The sequence below is a fragment of the Heptranchias perlo genome, unplaced genomic scaffold, assembly GCF_035084215.1.
Source record: "Heptranchias perlo isolate sHepPer1 unplaced genomic scaffold, sHepPer1.hap1 HAP1_SCAFFOLD_753, whole genome shotgun sequence".
NCBI classification, from domain to species: Eukaryota; Metazoa; Chordata; class Chondrichthyes; order Hexanchiformes; family Hexanchidae; genus Heptranchias; species Heptranchias perlo.
In genome coordinates, this window is record NW_027139786.1 from 74,000 (window position 1) to 94,780 (window position 20,781).

Sequence of the window (20,781 nt, forward strand, 5' to 3'; positions counted from 1 at the left end):
AAACATGGATTAATAACCAGGGATACATGGATTAATAACCAGGGAAACATGGATTAATAACCGGGGATATATGGAAAATAACTGGGGATATATGGATTAATAACTGGGGATATATGGATTAATAACCAGGGAAACATGGATTAATAACCAGGGAAACATGGATTAATAACCAGGGATATATGGAAAATAACCGGGGATATATGGATTAATAACTGGGGATATATGGATTAATAACCAGGGATATATGGATTAATAACCAGGGAAACATGGATTAATAACCAGGGATATATGGATTAATAACTGGGGATATATGGAAAATAACCGGGGATATATGGATTAATAACTGGGGATATGTGGATTAATAACCAGGGAAACATGGATTAATAACCAGGGAAACATGGATTAATAACCGGGGATATATGGATTAATAACTGGGGATATATGGATTAATAACTGGGGATATATGGATTAATAACCAGGGAAACATGGATTAATAACCAGGGAAACATGGATTAATAACCGGGGATATATGGAAAATAACCGGGGATATATGGATTAATAACTGGGGATATATGGATTAATAACCAGGGAAACATGGATTAATAACCAGGGATATATGGATTAATAACTGGGGATATATGGATTAATAACTGGGGATATATGGATTAATAACCAGGGAAACATGGATTAATAACCAGGGATATATGGATTAATAACCAGGGAAACATGGATTAATAACCAGGGATATATGGATTAATAACTGGGGATATATGGATTAATAACCAGGGATATATGGATTAATAACCAGGGAAACATGGATTAATAACCAGGGATATATGGATTAATAACTGGGGATATATGGAAAATAACCGGGGATATATGGATTAATAACTGGGGATATGTGGATTAATAACCAGGGAAACATGGATTAATAACCAGGGAAACATGGATTAATAACCGGGGATATATGGATTAATAACTGGGGATATATGGATTAATAACTGGGGATATATGGATTAATAACCAGGGAAACATGGATTAATAACCAGGGAAACATGGATTAATAACCGGGGATATATGGAAAATAACCGGGGATATATGGATTAATAACTGGGGATATATGGATTAATAACCAGGGAAACATGGATTAATAACCAGGGATATATGGATTAATAACTGGGGATATATGGATTAATAACTGGGGATATATGGATTAATAACCAGGGAAACATGGATTAATAACCAGGGATATATGGATTAATAACTGGGGATATATGGATTAATAACTGGGGATATGTGGATTAATAACCAGGGATACATGGATTAATAACCAGGGAAACATGGATTAATAACCGGGGATATATGGAAAATAACTGGGGATATATGGATTAATAACTGGGGATATATGGATTAATAACTGGGGATATGTGGATTAATAACCAGGGAAACATGGATTAATAACCAGGGATATATGGATTAATCAGTTTGAAGAGTAGCGATGGGATAGGTGGTGAGTTAGCGTGGGTTCCGAGATCTCCCATTAAAGGTGCTGTATGAACGCAGGTGGTTGAGCACTGGGCGGGGGGGGGTGGGTGGGGGGGGTGGGGGGGGTCCCAGTCCTCGGCTCTCTGCTGACTCCTGCCTTTATCTGGCTTCCTCTCCCCGACCCCTCCAGGACAAGCTGGCGTTCCCGGCGGATATCACCGACGTGTCAGAGGCCGCCCGGGACCTGATTGCCCAGCTGGTTTGCAGCAAAGACAGGCGCTTGGGCCAGGCGGGCATCGGGGACCTGAAGGGGCACCCGTTCTTCGCGGGCATCGACTGGCTCAATATCCGCAGCTGCCCGCCGCCCTACATCCCAGAGGTGACCAGTCCCTCCGACACGTCCAACTTTGATGTGGACGATGACGTGTTAAAGACTTCGGTGAGTATGAGTATCGAAGGAATCGACTGGGACCTGAGAGATGGAGAACTAACCCCTCCAACAACTTACAATCATGGAATGGTTATAGTATAGGAGGAGGCCATTCAGCCCATTGAGCTCGTACCGGCTCTTTGTAAGAACAATCCTGGGCTTACGTTTATAGTGTCTTTAACGTAGTAAAACATCCCAAGGCGCTCCACAGGAGCGATTGTCAAACAAAATTTGACACCGAGCCACATAAGGAGATGTTAGGACAGGCTTGGTCAAAGAAGAGGAGAGAGAGTTGGAGAGGTTTAGGGAGGGAATTCCAGAGCTTAGGACCCAGGCAGCTGAAGGCACGGCCGCCCAATGGAGCGATGGAAATCGGGGAGGCACAAGAGGCCAGATTTGGAGGGGCGCAGAGATCTCGGAGGGTTGTAGGAGGTTACAGAGATAGTTGGGGGGTTGGGTGGGTTCGAGGCCATGGAGGGATTTGAACACGAGGATGAGAATTTTAAAATCGAGGCGTTCCTGGACAGGGAGCCAATGAAGGTCAGTGAGTTCAGCGGGTGATGGGTGAACGGGACTCGGTGTGAGTTAGGATACGGGCAGCAAAGTTTTGGATGAGCTCAAGTTTATAAAATGTAGAAGATGGGAGGCCGGCCTGGAGAACATTAGAGTAGTCGAGTCTGGAGGTAACAAAGGCACGGATCCAGACATCTCTCCCCTCCACCCCTTAGGGCACTGAGTGAGAGGGAGCTTTACTCTGTATCTAACCCATGCTGTACCTGCCCTGGGAGTGTTTGATAGGACAGTGTAGAGGGAGCTTTACTCTGTATCTAACCCATGCTGTACCTGCCCTGGGAGTGTTTGATGGGACAGTGTAGAGGGAGCTTTACTCTGTATCTAACCCATGCTGTACCTGCCCTGGGAGTGTTTGATGGGACAGTGTAGAGGGAGCTTTACTCTGTATCTAACCCATGCTGTACCTGCCCTGGGAGTGTTTGATGGGACAGTGTAGAGGGAGCTTTACTCTGTATCTAACCCGTGCTGTAACTGCCCTGGGAGTGTTTGATGGGACAGTGTAGAGTGAGCTTTACTCTGTATCTAACCCTGTACCTGCCCTGGGAGTGTTTGACGGGACAGTGTAGAGGGAGCTTTACTCTGTATCTAACCCTGTACCTGCCCTGGGAGTGTTTGATGGGACAGTGTAGAGGGAGCTTTACTCTGTATCTAACCCTGTACCTGCCCCGGGGAGTGTTTGATGGGACAGTGTAGAGGGAGCTTTACTCTGTATCTAACCCGTGCTGTACCTGCCCCGGGAGTGTTTGGTCCTGTGGATGTGAATCAATGGAAAATGTCTCCCTTCCCCCGCACTCGTTATGCCTGTAATGGCGAGTCCCCCTATGATGTACGGGACCCTTTGCTGCTGCCTCTCCGAGGGGTCTGTAATTGTGATATTTCTGTATTTCAGGACTCAGCTCCTCCACCCAGCCGAGGTGCGTTCTCTGGACTCCACCTTCCCTTCGTTGGATTTACGTACACCTCCAACTGGTGAGTTACAACCGGGCAGAAATTGAGCCTCTTCCAAAAAAGAGAGACAGCCCATCCGAAAATTCCACGCAAATTCAATATCTCCCAGTGTAACTGTGCGGATCTCCCGATGTATCTGTGGGAAGTCTCCCAGTGTATCTGCGGGGGGAAATCCCCCGGTGTATATGCGGGGGTATCTCCCATCTCCCACCTCCCAATATAACACTTGGACTCTGAGTGTTTTTTTTGACGCTGGTGTTTTTGGTTTGTGACTCACGTGCCGGGTTTTTGTATCTCTCCCAGTTCGATATCTGACCGGGGGTGTTTGAAGGACACACTGGGCTCCACATCACTGGACAACCGCGAAGTTGAGGCCTTTGAGAGAAAGATAAAGCATCTGGAGCGGGACAAGGGAGACCTGAACCGCAAACTTCAAGGTAAGAATTAGATCGGATTAATTTACATATCGAAATTTTAATTATAACAAGTTAATTGTTGCAGTTTCCGCATGACAGTCAAAGCAGTTTGGTTGTGAAGCCAGTCCTGACTCACTGGATACCCAGGAGTGAGTTACAGGCTGGAATCTAATCGAGGGGTTCGGGGGATTTATATATAGAATAACAGATACCCGGGAGTGAGTTACAGGCTGGAATCTAATCGAGGGGTTCGGGGAGTTTTATATATAGAATAACAGATACCCGGGAGTGAGTTACAGACTGGAATCTAATCGAGGGGTTCGGGGGGTTTATATATAGAATAACAGATACCCGGGAGTGAGTTACAGACTGGAATCTAATCGAGGGGTTCGGGGGGTTTATATATAGAATAACAGATACCCGGGAGTGAGTTACAGACTGGAATCTAATCGAGGGGTTCGGGGGGTTTATATATAGAATAACAGATACCCGGGAGTGAGTTACAGGCTGGAATCTAATCGAGGGGTTCGGGGGATTTATATATGGAATAACAGATACCCGGGAGTGAGTTACAGGCTGGAATCTAATCGAGGGGTTCGGGGGGTTTATATATAGAATAACAGATACCCGGGAGTGAGTTACAGACTGAAATCTAATCGAGGGGTTTCGGGGGGGGTTTATATATAGAATAACAGATACCCGGGAGTGAGTTACAGGCTGGAATCTAATCGAGGGCTTCGGGGGGTTTATATATAGAATAACAGATACCCGGGAGTGAGTTACAGGCTGGAATCTAATCGAAGGGTTCGGGGGGTTTATATATAGAATAACAGATACCCGGGAGTGAGTTACAGACTGGAATCTAATCGAGGGGTTCGGGGGGTTTATATATAGAATAACAGATACCCGGGAGTGAGTTACAGGCTGGAATCTAATCGAGGGGTTCGGGGGGTTTATATATAGAATAACAGATACCCGGGAGTGAGTTACAGGCTGGAATCTAATCGAAGGGTTCGGGGGGTTTATATATAGAATAACAGATACCCGGGAGTGAGTTACAGGCTGGAATCTAATCGAGGGGTTCGGGGGGGTTTATATATAGAATAACAGATACCCGGGAGTGAGTTACAGACTGGAATCTAATCGAGGGGTTCGGGGGGGTTTATATATAGAATAACAGATACCCGGGAGTGAGTTACAGACTGGAATCTAATCGAGGGGTTCGAGGGGATTATATTGTTGAATTCACTGGGAATAATCTTGTGCTCACTCGGCTGAAGACCGCTGTCCCAGTATTTAAGGAGACCAATGATTATCCCGGGGAGTCCCTGCCTGACCTGTACTGATCTCGATGAGGGTTAAATTTCTTTGTGTACCAGAATCTGTCCAGAAGATCTCAGCCAGTCAGCACGGCCCAGGAGCCGGTAAAGATTCTGAAATCAAAGGTTTGAAAGTGGAAATGGAGAGACCACAGAAAAAACTCACAGGAAGTGTAAAACCAACCGATCAGGGTCCGTCTGTACCTGCCCTGGGAGTGTTTGACGGGACAGTGTAGAGGGAGCTTTACTCTGTATCTAACCCGTGCTGTACCTGCCCTGGGAGTGTTTGATGGGACAGTGTAGAGGGAGCTTTACTCTGTATCGAACCCTGTACCTGCCCTGGGAGTGTTTGACGGGACAGTGTAGAGGGAGCTTTACTCTGTATCTAATCCTGTACCTGCCCTGGGAGTGTTTGACGGGACAGTGTAGAGGGAGCTTTACTCTGTATCTAACCCGTGCTGTACCTGCCCTGGGAGTGTTTGATGGGACAGTGCAGAGGGAGCTTTACTCTGTATCTAACCCGTGCTGTACCTGCCCTGGGAGTGTTTGACGGGACAGTGTAGAGGGAGCTTTACTCTGTATCTAACCCGTGCTGTACCTGCCCCGGGAGTGTTTGACGGGACAGTGTAGAGGGAGCTTTACTCTGTATCTAACCCGTGCTGTACCTGCCCTGGGAGTGTTTGACGGGACAGTGTAGAGGGAGCTTTACTCTGTATCTAACCCGTGCTGTACCTGCCCTGGGAGTGTTTGACGGGACAGTGTAGAGGGAGCTTTACTCTGTATCTAACCCGTGCTGTACCTGCCCTGGGAGTGTTTGACGGGACAGTGTAGAGGGAGCTTTACTCTGTATCTAACCCGTGCTGTACCTGCCCTGGGAGTGTTTGATGGGACAGTGTAGAGGGAGCTTTACTCTGTATCTAACCCTGTACCTGCCCTGGGAGTGTTTGATGGGACAGTGTAGAGGGAGCTTTACTCTGTATCTAACCCTGTACCTGCCCTGGGAGTGTTTGACGGGACAGTGTAGAGGGAGCTTTACTCTGTATCTAACCCGTGCTGTACCTGCCCCGGGAGTGTTTGACGGGACCGTGTAGAGGGAGCTTTACTCTGTATCTAACCCGTGCTGTACCTGCCCTGGGAGTGTTTGACGGGACAGTGTAGAGGGAGCTTTACTCTGTATCTAACCCGTGCTGTACCTGCCCTGGGAGTGTTTGACGGGACAGTGTAGAGGGAGCTTTACTCTGTATCTAACCCGTGCTGTACCTGCCCTGGGAGTGTTTGACGGGACAGTGTAGAGGGAGCTTTACTCTGTATCTAACCCGTGCTGTACCTGCCCTGGGAGTGTTTGATGGGACAGTGTAGAGGGAGCTTTACTCTGTATCTAACCCTGTACCTGCCCTGGGAGTGTTTGATGGGACAGTGTAGAGGGAGCTTTACTCTGTATCTAACCCTGTTCCTGCCCTGGGAGTGTTTGACGGATGGTGTAGAGGGAACTTTACACCTTGTAACATTCATTGGACCACACTCACTGGGAGGCTCCGTCCTCCTCGAGCCCACGCCCTCCGGATTTCTCCTCTTTCTAGCCCTTGTCCTCTTTCACCTGCCGTCCACTGCCAGCCCTCTCCCTCCTGGAACCCCCTCTTTCTGGTTGTCCCGACCTCCGACCCTCCTGGACCTGAGCTCCAAGGACTCACTTGTCGGATTGTTATTTTTTTCAGACAACCAACTGGAGAATGACCAGATGAAGAGGAAGAGAGAGGAAGAGAACAGTCTGGTGAGGTCCCTGGAGAAACAGCTGAAGGCACTCAAACAGGAGATGGAGGCCGTTTATAAGGTAGTGTCTCCGACAGTCCCTCAGTGCGGGCAGTTCATGCTCAGCCCAACATCCCACCTCCTCCCCAATCTTCATCTTTTCAACAGGACCTGGTACTTCCAGGTCTGTCGAAATGTCACACGGACGAACTGGTCAGTGCTGCGTTCTGGAGGACCACGTTATTGAGAAGATTCTTGAGTCTTCCTTACTTGCAACCCTCAATCCCTCCTTCTCCCCACGCCCCTCAATCCCTCACTCCCACCTCCCCGCGCCCCTCAATCCCTCACTCCCACCTCCCCACCATGTCCCTCAATCCCTCACTCCCACCTCCCCACCTTCTCTCCATGTCCCTCATCCCCCTTCTCCCCATGTCCCCACCTTCTCTCCATGTCCCTCAACCCCCCCCCTCTCCCCATATCCCACCTTCTCTCCATGTCCCTCAACCCCCCCCTCTCCCATATCCCCACCTTCTCATCCATGTCCCTCAACCCCACTTCTCCCATATCCCCACCTTCTCTCCATGTCCCTCAACCCCCCCCTCTCCCCATATCCCCACCTTCTCTCCATGTCCCTCAACCCCCCCCTCTCCCCATATCCCACCTTCTCTCCATGTCCCTCAACCCCCCCCTCTCCCCATATCCCCACCTTCTCTCCATGTCCCTCATCCCCCTTCTCCCCTTCTCCCCCACCTTCTCTCCATTTCCTCAAATCCTTCTCTCTCCACAAACAAGCCCATGACCCCATTTACATCTAATTGCCCCTTGACCCCTTCAGCGTCCTCCCTGGCAACCAATTCCACTACTTGATACCCCTGTGGGTGAGAACGAGTTTCTCCGACATCCCTTCCTGCCCCTAACTCCCTCACTTTCACCTGGGCTCTCAGCGCTGGGATCCTGCTGTGCGATAGACTCTCTATTTACTGTGCGCAGTGACATGCTCCCTCTCTCACTCCCTCTCCCTTCCTCCCTCCCTCTCTCCCTTCCACACTCAATCTCCCTCTCTCCCCTTCTCCTCCTCTCACTCTCTTTCTCTCAGTCCCTCCCCCCCCTTACTCTCTTTCTCTCTCGTTCACTCTCTCTCTCTCTCTCTCCTCTCTCTCGTTCACTCTCTCCCTCTCTCTCGTTCACTCTCTCTCCCTCTCTCTCGTTCACTCTCTCTCCCTCTCTCTCGTTCACTCTCTCTCCCTCTCTCTCGTTCACTCTCTCTCCCTCTCTCTCGTTCACTCTCTCTCCCTCTCTCTCGTTCACTCTCTCTCCCTCTCTCTCGTTCACTCTCTCTCTCCCTCTCTCTCGTTCACTCTCTCTCCCTCTCTCTCGTTCACACTCTCTCTCCCTCCCTCTCGTTCACTCTCTCTCTTCCCTCCCTCTCGTTCACTGTCTCTCTCTCCCTCCCTCCTCGTTCACTCTCTCTCTCCCTCTCTCTCGTTCACTCTCTCTCTCCTCTCTCTCGTTCACTCTCTCTCTCCCTCTCTCTCGTTCACTCTCTCTCTCCCTCTCTCTCGTTCACTCTCTCTCTCCTCTCTCTCGTTCACTCTCTCCCTCCCTCTCGTTCACTCTCTCTCTCCTCCCTCTCGTTCACTCTCTCTCTCCCTCCCTCTCGTTCACTCTCTCTCTCCCTCCCTCTCGTTCACTCTCTCTCTCCCTCCCTCTCGTTCACTCTCTCTCTCCCTCCCTCTCGTTCACTCTCTCTCTCCCTCCCTCTCGTTCACTCTCTCTCTCCCTCCCTCTCGTTCACTCTCTCTCTCCTCTCTCTCGTTCACTCTCTCTCTCTCGTTCTCTCTCTCCCTCTCTCTCTCGTTCACTCTCTCTCTCCCTCTCTCTCTCGTTCACTCTCTCTCTCCCTCTCTCTCGTTCACTCTCTCTCTCCCCTCTCTCTCGTTCACTCTCTCTCTCCCTCCCTCTCGTTCACTCTCTCTCTCCCTCCCTCTCGTTCACTCTCTCTCTCCCTCCCTCTCGTTCACATCTCTCTCTCTCTCTCTCTCTCTCTCGTTCACTCTCTCTCTCTCTCTCTCTCGTTCACTCTCTCGTTCCAGGATCTGGCCGAGGCCCGGCAGCAGCTGACCGCTTGGAGCCGCGAGCTGCGGGAGGAGCAGGCCAAAAAGCCAGCGGGCAGTGCAGGAGGTCCAGGACGGGATGAGCGATACTCCCAGCTCCGCTCGCAGAAGCAGAAGCTGACCCGGGAGCTGAGGGACCGGGAGGAGGAGATGGAGGTGGTGATGGGGAAAGTGGAGAGCCTGCGGCAGAGCTGAAGAGCAAGAAGAGGTGAGATGGAACGAGTGGCCCCAGGGCAACTGGGTGCTGGGATTGATCCAGGGGAAGGATTGGGAGTGATGGGGGAGTGGCATTCGAGAGTCTCTCTGCACCCCCTGGTGGATTTACCACCCTGATGATTGGAACATCCCAAGGATCTGATATTGGGGGGGGTCTGCTGAGCGACTGTGGAAGGCCTCACATCGTTTGGGCTCTACCCCATTGGCCTTCCGAGTAAAGCTTGTAGGTAAACCTGTGCCAGGAGTTCAATCTGAGGTGTCAGATGGTCGTGGGTTCGAGCCCCCCACTCCAGAGACTTGAGCCCCATAATCCAGGCCGACACTCCCGGTGCCGGTACTGAGGAGCGCTGCACTGTTTCGGATGAGACGCTAAATCAAGGCCCCGTCTGCCCCTCTCAGGTGGACGTAAAAGATCCCACGGCCGCTACTGGAAGAAGAGCAGGGGGGAGTTCTCCCCGGTGTCATGAGGCCATTATTTATCTCTCAACCAACATCACTTAAAAAAAAACAGATGATCTGGTCTTTATCACGTTGCTGTTTGTGGGATCTTGCTGTGCGCAAATTGGCTGCTGCGTTTCCTAAATTACAACAGTGACTACACTTCAAAAAAAGTACTTCATTGGCTGTAAAGTGCTTTGGGACATCCTGAGGTGAAGTGGAGAAATTGGAAGATGGAGTGAGATTGTGGGTGAAATCCTTAGGGATTCTGTCATCGAATCAGGCCAGGACCTACTCCGTTAATGGTAGGGCGTTGGGGAGAGTTATAGAACAAAGAGATCTAGGAGTACAGGTTCATAGCTCCTTGAAAGTGGAGTCACAGGTGGATAGGGTGGTGAAGAAGGCATTCAGCATGCTTGGTTTCATTGTCAGAACATTGAATACAGGAGTTGGGATGTCTTGTTGAAGTTGTACAAGACATTAGTAAGGCCACACTTGGAGTACTGTGTACAGTTCTGGTCACCCTACTATAGAAAGGATATTATTAAACTAGAAAGAGTGCAGAAAAGATTTACTAGGATGCTACCGGGACTTGATGGTTTGACTTATAGGGAGAGGTTGGATAGACTGGGACTTTTTTCCCTGGAGAGTAGGAGGTTAAGGGGTGATCTTATAGAAGTCTATAAAATAATGAGGGCATAGATAAGGTCGATAGTCAAAATCTTTTCCCAAAGGTAGGGGAGTCTATAACGAGGGGGCATAGATTTAAGGTGAGAGGGGAGAGATACAAAAGGGTCCAGAGGGGCAATTTTTCACTCAAAGGGTGGTGAGTGTCTGGAACGAGCTGCCAGAGCAGTAGTAGAGGCGGGTACAATTTTGTCTTTTAAAAAGCATTTGGACAGTTACATGGGTAAGATGGGTATAGAGGGATATGGGCCAAGTGCAGGCAATTGGGACTAGCTTAGTGGTATAAACTGGGCGACATGGACATGTTGGGCCAAAGGGCCTGTTTCCATGGTGTAACTTCTATGATTCTATGATTCTATGATTCCATGACTGCCGGGAATGCGGGGTTAGTCGCCCTGGGGAAAGGAGGGTCGGGAATGGCGGGCCGACCGCGGCCGGTTTCTTTTGGTGGCGGGTGTCTGATTGATCCGTTGAAGTTGACAGCGGGAAGCGAAGGGGAGGAGGAGATGGGGGAGACGGCGAGGCAGCGCGAACTGTGGGAGCGGAGGAGCAGAGAGGAGGCAGGCGGTGGAGGAGGAGGTGAGAGACTGAAGGGTGAGGGGAGCCTGTGTCCTGTACAGTCAATCCCCTCCCCGGGAGCGAGCGCACGGGGCCAGCCGCAGAAAGAAAAGAAATTAATTCTCGACTAAATCAAACCGCAATGCTTCCACTGTATTTTGCTTGTTAAAGACAAATAGCTTCCTCCCTGTTTCCCCCCTCCTCCCTCTTTGCCCCCCTCCTCCCTCTTTGCCCCCTCCTCCCTCTTTGCCCCCTCCTCCTCTTCCCCCCCTCCTCCTCTTTGCCCCCCCTCCTCCCTCTTTGCCCCCCTCCTCCCTCTTTCCCTCCCCTTCCTCCCTCTTTCCCCCCCTCCTCCCTCTTTCCCCCCCTCCTCCCTCTTTCCCCCCCTCCCCTCTTTCCCCCCCTCCTCCCTCTTTCCCCCATCCTCCCTCTTTCCCCCCTCCTCCTCTTCCCTCCCCCTCCTCCCTCTTCCCCCTCCTCCCTCTTTCCCCCCTCCTCCCTCTTCCCCCCTCCTCCCTCTTTCCCCTGCCTCCCTCTTCCCCCCTCCTCCCTCTTTCCCCCCGCCTCCCTCTTTCCCCCCTCCTCCCTCTTTCCCCCCCTCCTCCCTCTTTCCCCCCTCCTCCCTCTTTCCCCCCCTCCTCCCTCTTCCACCCCCTCCGCTTCCCCCCTCCCCTCTTTCCCCCCTCCTCCTCTTTCCCCCCCTCCTCCTCTTTCCCCCCTCCTCCCTCTTTCCCCCCCTCCTCCCTCTTCCCCCTCCTCCCTCTTTCCCCCTCCTCCCTCTTTCCCCCCTCCTCCTCTTTCCCCCCCCTCCTCCCTCTTCCCCCCCTCCTCCCTCTTTCCCCCCTCCTCCCTCTTTCCCCCCTCCTCCCTTCCCCCCTCCTCCCTCTTTCCCCCCTCCTCCTCTTCCCCCCTCCTCCCTTTCCCCCCTCCTCCCTCTTTCCCCCCTCCTCCCTCTTTTCCCCCCCTCCTCCCTCTTTCCCCCCTCCTCCTCTTTCCCCCCCTCTCCCTCTTTCCCCCCTCCTCCTCTTTCTCCCCTCCTCCCTCTTTCCCCCCTCCTCCCTCTTCCACCCTCCTCCCTCTTTCCACCCTCCTCCCTATTTCCCCCCCTCCTCCCTATTTCCCCCCCCTCCTCCCTATTTCCCCCCCTCCTCCTCTTTCCCCCCCCTCCTCCCTCTTTCCCCCTCCTCCTCTTCCCCCCCTCCTCCCTCTTTCCCCCCTCCTCCCTCTTTCCCCCCCTCCTCCCTCTTTCCCCCCTCCTCCCTCTTTCCCCCTCCTCCCTCTTTCCCCCTCCTCCCTCTTTCCCCCCTCCTCCCTCTTCCCCCTCCTCCCTCTTTCCCCCTCCTCCCTCTTTCCCCCCTCCTCCCTCTTTCCCCCCTCCTCCCTCTTTCCCCCTCCTCCCTCTTTCCCCCCTCCTCCCTCTTTCCCCCCTCCTCCCTCTTTGCCCCCTCCTCCCTCTTGCCCCCTCCTCCCTCTTTCCCCCCTCCTCCCTCTTTCCCCCCCTCCTCCCTCTTTCCCCCCTCCTCCCTCTTTCCCCCCCTCCTCCCTCTTCCCCCCTCCTCCTCTTTCCCCCCTCCTCCCTCTTTCCCCCCCTCTCCCTCTTTCCCCCCTCCTCCCTCTTTCCCCCCTCCTCCCTCTTTCTCCCCCTCCTCCCTCTTTCTCCCCCTCCTCCCTCTTTCCCCCCTCCTCCCTCTTTCCACCCTCCTCCCTCTTTCCCCCCTCCTCCCTATTTCCCCCCCTCCTCCCTATTTCCCCCCCCTCCCCTATTTCCCCCCTCCTCCCTATTTCCCCCCCTCCTCCCTATTTCCCCCCTCCTCCCTCTTTCCCCCCTCCTCCTCTTTCCCCCCTCCTCCCTCTTTCCCCCCTCCTCCCTCTTCCCCCCCTCCTCCCTCTTTCCCCCCCTCCTCCCCTCTTTCCCCCCCTCCTCCCTCTTTCCCCCCTCTCTTTCCCCCCTCCTCCCTCTTTCCCCCCTCCTCCCTCTTTCCCCCCTCCTCCCTCTTTCCCCCCCTCCTCCCTCTTTCCCCCCTCCTCCCTCTTTCCCCCCTCCTCCCTCTTTCCCCCTCCTCCCTCTTTCCCCCCCTCCTCCCTCTTTCCCCCCCTCCTCCCTCTTTCCCCCCCTCCTCCCTCTTTCCCCCCCCTCCTCCCTCTTTCCCCCCCTCCTCCCTCTTTCCCCCCCCCTCCTCCCTCTTTCCCCCCCCTCCTCCCTCTTTCCCCCCCTCCTCCCTCTTTCCCCCCCCCTCCTCCCTCTTTCCCCCCCCTCCTCCCTCTTTCCCCCCCTCCTCCCTCTTTCCCCCCCTCCTCCTCTTTCCCCCCCTCCTCCCTCTTTCCCCCCCCTCCTCCCTCTTTCCCCCCCCTCCTCCCTCTTTCCCCCCCTCCTCCCTCTTTCCCCCCCTCCTCCCTCTTTCCCCCCCTCCTCCCTCTTTCCCCCCCTCCTCCCTCTTTCCCCCCCTCCTCCCTCTTTCCCCCCTCCTCCCTCTTTCCCCCCTCCTCCCTCTTTCCCCCCTCCTCCCTCTTTCCCCCCCCTCCTCCCTCTTTCCCCCCCTCCTCCCTCTTTGCCCCCCTCCTCCCTCTTTGCCCCCTCCTCCCTCTTTGCCCCCCTCCTCCCTCTTTGCCCCCCTCCTCCTCTTTGCCCCCCTCCTCCCTCTTTGCCCTCCTCCTCCCTCTTTGCCCCTCCTCCCTCTTTGCCCCCCTCCTCCCTCTTTGCCCCCTCCTCCCTCTTTGCCCCCCTCCTCCCTCTTTGCCCCCCTCCTCCCTCTTTGCCCCCCTCCTCCCTCTTTGCCCCCCTCCTCCCTCTTTGCCCCCTCCTCCCTCTTTGCCCCCCTCCTCCCTCTTTGCCCCCCTCCTCCCTCTTTGCCCCCCTCCTCCCTCTTTGCCCCCCTCCTCCCCCTTTGCCCCCCTCCTCCCCCTTTGCCCCCCTCCTCCCCCTTTGCCCCCCTCCTCCCCTTTGCCCCCCTCCTCCCTCTTTGCCCCCCTCCTCCCTCTTTGCCCCCCTCCTCCCTCTTTGCCCCCCTCCTCCCTCTTTGCCCCCCTCCTCCCTCTTTGCCCCCCTCCTCCCTCTTTGCCCCCCCTCCTCCCTCTTTCCCCCCCTCCTCCCTCTTTCCCCCCTCCTCCCTCTTTCCCCCCTCCTCCCTCTTTCCCCCCCTCCTCCCTCTTTCCCCCCCTCCTCCCTCTTTCCCCCCCTCCTCCCTCTTTCCCCCCCTCCTCCCTCTTTCCCCCCTCCTCCCTCTTTCCCCCCCTCCTCCCTCTTTCCCCCCTCCTCCCTCTTTCCCCCCTCCTCCCTCTTCCCCCCTCCTCCCTCTTTCCCCCTCCTCCCTCTTTCCCCCCCTCCTCCCTCTTTCCCCCCCTCCTCCCTCTCTTCCCCCCCTCCTCCCTCTTTCCCCCCCTCCTCCCTCTTTCCCCCCCTCCTCTCTCTTTCCCCCCTCCTCTCTCTTTCCCCCCCTCCTCCTCTTTCCCCCCCTCCTCCCTCTTTCCCCCCATCCTCCCTCTTTTCCCCCCCTCCTCCCTCTTTCCCCCCCTCCTCCCTCTTTCCCCCCCTCCTCCCTCTTTCCCCCCCTCCTCCCTCTTTCTCCCCCTCCTCCCTCTTTCCCCCTCCTCCCTCTTTCCACCCTCCTCCCTCTTTCCACCCTCCCCTATTTCCCCCCCTCCTCCCTATTTCCCCCCCTCCTCCCTATTTCCCCCCCTCCTCCCTCTTTCCCCCCTCCTCCCTCTTTCCCCCCCTCCTCCCTCTTTCCCCCCCTCCTCCCTCTTTCCCCCCCTCCTCCCTCTTTCCCCCTCCTCCCTCTTTCCCCCTCTCCCTCTTTCCCCCCCTCCTCCCTCTTTCCCCCCTCCTCCCTCTTTCCCCCCTCCTCCCTCTTTCCCCCCTCCTCCCTCTTTCCCCCCTCCTCCCTCTTTCCCCCTCCTCCCTCTTTGCCCCTCCTCCCTCTTCCCCCCTCCTCCCTCTTTCCCCCCTCCTCCCTCTTTCCCCCCTCCTCCCTCTTCCCCCCCTCCTCCTCTTTCCCCCCCTCCTCCCTCTTTCCCCCCTCCTCCCTCTTTCCCCCCTCCTCCCTCTTTCCCCCCCTCCTCCCTCTTCTCCCCCTCCTCCCTCTTTCTCCCCCTCCTCCCTCTTTCCCCCTCCTCCCTCTTTCCACCTCCTCCCTCTTTCCCACTCCTCCCTATTTCCCCCCTCCTCCCTATTTCCCCCCTCCTCCCTATTTCCCCCCCTCCTCCTATTTCCCCCCTCCTCCCTATTTCCCCCCCATCCTCCCTCTTTCCCCCCCTCCTCCCTCTTTCCCCCCTCCTCCCTCTTTCCCCCCTCCTCCCTCTTTCCCCCCCTCCTCCCTCTTTCCCCCCTCCTCCCTCTTTCCCCCCTCCTCCCTCTTTCCCCCCCTCCTCCCTCTTTCCCCCCCTCCTCCCTCTTTCCCCCCTCCTCCCTCTTTCCCCCCTCCTCCCTCTTTCCCCCCTCCTCCCTCTTTCCCCCCTCCTCCCTCTTTCCCCCTCCTCCCTCTTTCCCCCCTCCTCCCTCTTTCCCCCCTCCTCCCTCTTTCCCCCCTCCTCCCTCTTTCCCCCCCTCCTCCCTCTTTCCCCCCCCTCCTCCCTCTTTCCCCCCCCTCCTCCCTCTTTCCCCCCCCTCCTCCCTCTTTCCCCCCCCCTCCTCCCTCTTTCCCCCCCCTCCTCCCTCTTTCCCCCCCTCCTCCCTCTTTCCCCCCCCCCTCCCTCTTTCCCCCCCTCCTCCCTCTTTCCCCCCCCTCCTCCCTCTTTCCCCCCCCTCCTCCCTCTTTCCCCCCCCCTCCTCCCTCTTTCCCCCCCCTCCTCCCTCTTCCCCCCCTCTCCCTCTTTCCCCCCCTCCTCCTCTTTCCCCCCCTCCTCCCTCTTTCCCCCCCTCCTCCCTCTTTCCCCCCTCCTCCCTCTTTCCCCCCCCCTCCTCCCTCTTTCCCCCCTCCTCCCTCTTTCCCCCTCCTCCCTCTTTCCCCCCCCTCCTCCCTCTTTGCCCCCTCCTCCTCTTTGCCCCCCTCCTCCCTCTTTGCCCCCCTCCTCCCTCTTTGCCCCCCTCCTCCCTCTTTGCCTCCTCCTCCCTCTTTGCCCCCCTCCTCCCTCTTTGCCCCCCTCCTCCCTCTTTGCCCCCCTCCTCCCTCTTTGCCCCCCTCCTCCCTCTTTGCCCCCTCTCCCTCTTTGCCCCCCTCCTCCCTCTTTGCCCCCCTCCTCCCTCTTTGCCCCCCTCCTCCCTCTTTGCCCCCCTCCTCCCTCTTTGCCCCCTCCTCCCTCTTTGCCCCCCTCCTCCCCCTTTGCCCCCCTCCTCCCCCTTTGCCCCCCTCCTCCCCCTTTGCCCCCTCCTCCCCCTTTGCCCCCCTCCTCCCTCTTTGCCCCCCTCCTCCCTCTTTGCCCCCCTCCTCCCTCTTTGCCCCCCTCCTCCCTCTTTGCCCCCTCCTCCCTCTTTGCCCCCCTCCTCCCTCTTTGCCCCCTCCTCCCTCTTTGCCCCCCTCCTCCCTCTTTGCCCCCCTCCTCCCTCTTTGCCCCCTCCTCCCTCTTTGCCCCCCTCCTCCCTCTTTGCCCCCCTCCTCCCTCTTTGCCCCCCTCCTCCCTCTTTGCCCCCCTCCTCCCTCTTTGCCCCCCTCCTCCCTCTTTGCCCCCCTCCTCCCTCTTTGCCCCCCTCCTCCCTCTTTGCCCCCCTCCTCCTCTTTGCCCCCCTCCTCCCTCTTTGCCCCCCTCCTCCCTCTTTGCCCCCCTCCTCCCTCTTTGCCCCCCTCCTCCCTCTTTGCCCCCTCCTCCCTCTTTGCCCCCCTCCTCCCTCTTTGCCCCCCTCCTCCCTCTTTGCCCCCCTCCTCCCTCTTTGCCCCCCTCCTCCCTCTTTGCCCCCTCCTCCCTCTTTGCCCCCCTCCTCCCTCTTTGCCCCCCTCCTCCCTCTTTGCCCCCTCCTCCCTCTTTGCCCCCCTCCTCCCTCTTTGCCCCCCTCCTCCCTCTTTGCCCCCTCCTCCCTCTTTGCCCCCTCCTCCCTCTTTGCCCCCCTCCTCCCTCTTTGCCCCCCTCCTCCCTCTTTGCCCCCCTCCTCCCTCTTTGCCCCCCTCCTCCCTCTTTGCCCCCCTCCTCCCTCTTTGCCCCCCTCCTCCTCTTGCCCCCTCCTCCTCTTTGCCCCCTCCTCCCTCTTTGCCCCCCTCCTCCCTCTTTGCCCCCCTCCTCCCTCTTTGCCCCCCTCCTCCCTCTTTGCCCCCTCCTCCCTCTTTGCCCCCCTCCTCCCTCTTTGCCCCCTCCTCCCTCTTTGCCCCCCTCCTCCCTCTTTGCCCCCCCCCCTCCTCCCTCTTTGCCCCCCTCCTCCCTCTTTGCCCCCCTCCTCCCTCTTTGCCCCCCTCCTCCCTCTTTGCCCCCTCCTCCCTCTTTGCCCCCCTCCTCCCTCTTTGCCCCCTCCTCCCTCTTTGCCCCCCTCCTCCCTCTTTGCCCCCCTCCTCCCTCTTTGCCCCCCTCCTCCTCTTTGCCCCCCTCCTCCCTCTTTGCCCCCCTCCTCCCTCTTTGCCCCCCTCCTCCCTCTTTGCCCCCCTCCTCCCTCTTTGCCCCCCTCCTCCCTCTTTGCCCCCCTCCTCCCTCTTTGCCCCCCTCCTCCCTCTTTGCCCCCCTCCTCCCTCTTTCCCCCCTCCTCCCTCTTTTCCCCCTCCTCCCTCTTTTCCCCCCTCCTCCCTCTTTTCCCCCTCCTCCCTCTTTTCCCCCCTCCCCTCTTTTCCTCCCTCCCCTCTTTTCCCCCCTCCCCTCTTTTCCCCCCTCCCCTCTTTTCCCCCTCCTCCTCTTTTCCCCCCTCCTCCCTCTTTTCCCCCCTCCCCCCTCTTTTCCCCCCTCCCCCCTCTTTTCCCCCCTCCCCCCTCTTTTCCCCCCTCCTCCCTCCCCTCTTTTCCCCCCTCCTCCCTCCCCTCTTTTCCCCCCTCCTCCCTCCCCTCTTTTCCCCCTCCCCTCTTTTCCCCCCTCCCCTCTTTTCCCCCCTCCTCCCTCCCTCTTTCCCCCCTCCTCCCTCCCCTCTTTTCCCCCTCCCCTCTTTTCCCCCCCTCCTCCCTCTTTTCCCCCCTCCTCCCTCTTTTCCCCCCTCCTCCCTCTTTTCCCCCCTCTCCCTCTTTCCCCCCTCCTCCCTCTTTTCCCCCCTCCTCCCTCTTTTCCCCCCTTCTCCCTCTTTTCCCCCCTCCTCCCTCTTTTCCCCCCCTCCCCCCTCTTTTCCCCCCTCCCCCCTCTTTTCCCCCCTCCCCCTCTTTTCCCCCCTCCTCCCTCCCCTCTTTTCCCCCCTCCTCCCTCCCTCTTTTCCCCCCTCCCCTCTTTCCCCCCTCCCCTCTTTCCCCCCCCCCTCTTTCCCCCCCCCTCTTTCCCCCCCCTCCCTCCCTCTTTTTCCCCCCCTCCCTCCCCTCTTTTCCCCCCTCCTCCCTCCCCTCTTTTCCCCCTCCTCCCTCCCCTCTTTTCCCCCTCCTCCCTCCCCTCTTTTCCCCCCTCCTCCCTCCCCTCTTTTCCCCCCTCCTCCCTCCCCTCTTTCCCCCCCTCCCCTCTTTCCCCCCCCCCTCTTTCCCCCCCCCTCCCTCCCCTCTTTTTCCCCCCCTCCCTCCCCTCTTTTCCCCCCTCCTCCCTCCCCTCTTTTCCCCCCTCCTCCCTCCCCTCTTTTCCCCCCTCCTCCCTCCCCTCTTTCCCCCCCCCCCTCTTTCCCCCCCCCTCTTTCCCCCCCCCTCTTTCCCCCCCCCTCTTTCCCCCCCCCTCTTTCCCCCCCCCTCCCCCCTCTTTCCCCCCCCTCCCTCCCCTCTTTTTCCCCCCTCCCTCCCCTCTTTTTCCCCCCTCCCTCCCCTCTTTTCCCCCCTCCCTCCCCTCTTTTCCCCCCCCTCCCTCCCCTCTTTTTCCCCCCCTCCCTCCCCTCTTTTTCCCCCCCTCCCTCCCCTCTTTTTCCCCCCCTCCCTCCCCTCTTTTTCCCCCCCTCCCTCCCCTCTTTTTCCCCCCCCTCCTCCCCTCTTTTTCCCCCCCTCCCTCCCCTCTTTTTCCCCCCCCTCCCTCCCCTCTTTTTCCCCCCCCTCCCTCCCCTCTTTTTCCCCCCCTCCCTCCCCTCTTTTTCCCCCCCCTCCCTCCCTCTTTTCCCCCCCTCCCTCCCCTCTTTTTCCTCCCCCCCTCCCTCCCCTCTTTCTCCCCCCTCCCTCCCCCCTTTTTCCCCCCTCCTCCCCTTTCCCGCCCGCTCCGTACCCCAACACCGTGCCCCGGGTAGACTGATCGGGTGCTCTGTTGTGCAGCTAACGCAGGTCGGAGGGGCCCCGGGTGGGAGTGGCAGCCAGCACACCCAGGAACTGGCCAAGGTGAAGGCGGATCTGGAGAAGAAAGTCCTGATGCACGAGGAGGAGCTGTCGAGGCGGGAGAGCGCGCACACGGCCGCCATGAAGAACCTACGCACGCAGCTGGCGGACACCAAGATCCAGCAACGCCAGCTGGAGAATGAGCTGTCGGCCCGTCGGGACAGGCTGGAGAAAGCACGGAGCGAAAGGTGAGGCGCAGGTTGCCTGCTGGGAATTGGGGAATGGCCTGCTGGGAATTGGGGAATGGCCTGCTGGGAATCGGAGCCCTACCTGCTGGGAATCGGAGTATTGGCCTGCTGGGAATTGGTGCCCTGCCTGCTGGGAATCGGAGTATTGGCCTGCTGCGAATCGGAGTATTGGCCTGCTGGGACTTGGTGAATGCCTGCTGGGACTTGGTGAATGCCTGCTGGGACTTGGTGAATGCCTGCTGGGACTTGGTGAATGCCTGCTGGAATCGGAGTATTGGCCTGCTGGGACTTGGTGCCCTGCCTGCTGGGAATCGAGTATTGGCCTGCTGGGACTTGGTGCCCTGCCTGCTGGGAATCGGAGTATTGGCCTGCTGGGACTTGGTGCCCTGCCTGCTGGGAATCGGAGTATTGGCCTGCTGGGAATCGGAGTATTGGCCTGCTGGGAATCGGAGTATTGGCCTGCTGGGAATCGGAGCCCTGCCTGCTGGGAATTGGAGTATTGGCCTGCTGGGACTTGGTGCCCTGCCTGCTGGGAATCGGAGTATTGGCTGCTGGGAATCGGAGCCCCTGCCCGCTGGGTCCCGTGTAGAACGGGAGATCGCGGGGAGGTGGGGGGAGGGTGCGGTGGGGCTGCTGGATATGCTGGTGTAGAGGACAGTTGAGTCCAGAGCTCCCGGTTGGGAGCAAGGAGTCCACCGCGGCACAGCACTAGCTAACCGCCCGCCCTGTCTGACGTCCGCAGGCGCCTGGAGCAGGAGGAAGCCCTGATGGAGCTGAGGACGGAGCACGAGCAGGAGAAGAATTTGCTGAAGGCGGAGAACCTGAAGCTGAGCGTGGAGCTGGAGCCGGTGAATGGCCTGCGTCTTCGCTCTTGCACGGGGCGTTAGTGAGCGTGAACACAGGGCGCAGCTTATATACCTGCGGAGTGTCCAGTGTTTGCAGGAGGGAGGTTCCCGCAGTGGCGTCGGAGGGGGAGGGCGCTGAGAGACCTGGGGGAGCGGAGTGATGAAGGAAATGCAGTGGATCTTGTGTATATGGACTAACAAACGGCATTTGATAAAGTGCCACATGGGAGGCTTGTGGATGAAATAAAGGCTCATGGAAGGTGGGAAACATGGATGGGAACAGAGGGCGATGGTTAGTTCTTGAACTGGAGGGATGGAAAGAGCAGGTATTCCCCCCCCCCCCCCCCCCCAGGGCTCAGCGTTGGGACTATTGCTAAATACTTTGAAACGATTTGGACAGGGGAATGGACTAAGGCGAGAGCTCTTTCAGGGAGAGGGGCACGGGCGATGGGTCGAATGGCCTTTCTTGTGTGCTGTAAAGCTGACTGGTTCCAAGCAGTCCGGTGAGTTAGATCTTGGTGGGCCGAGTGGGGCCCCACCCGGAG

At 57.4% G+C, this 20,781-nt stretch overlaps 1 pseudogene; it reads left to right on the plus strand.

The window, feature by feature from the left end:
- Positions 1-20,330, plus strand: part of LOC137319173 (serine/threonine-protein kinase MRCK alpha-like) — a 50,331-nt pseudogene extending 30,001 nt beyond the window's left edge.
- Positions 20,331-20,781: the final 451 nt, after the last annotated feature.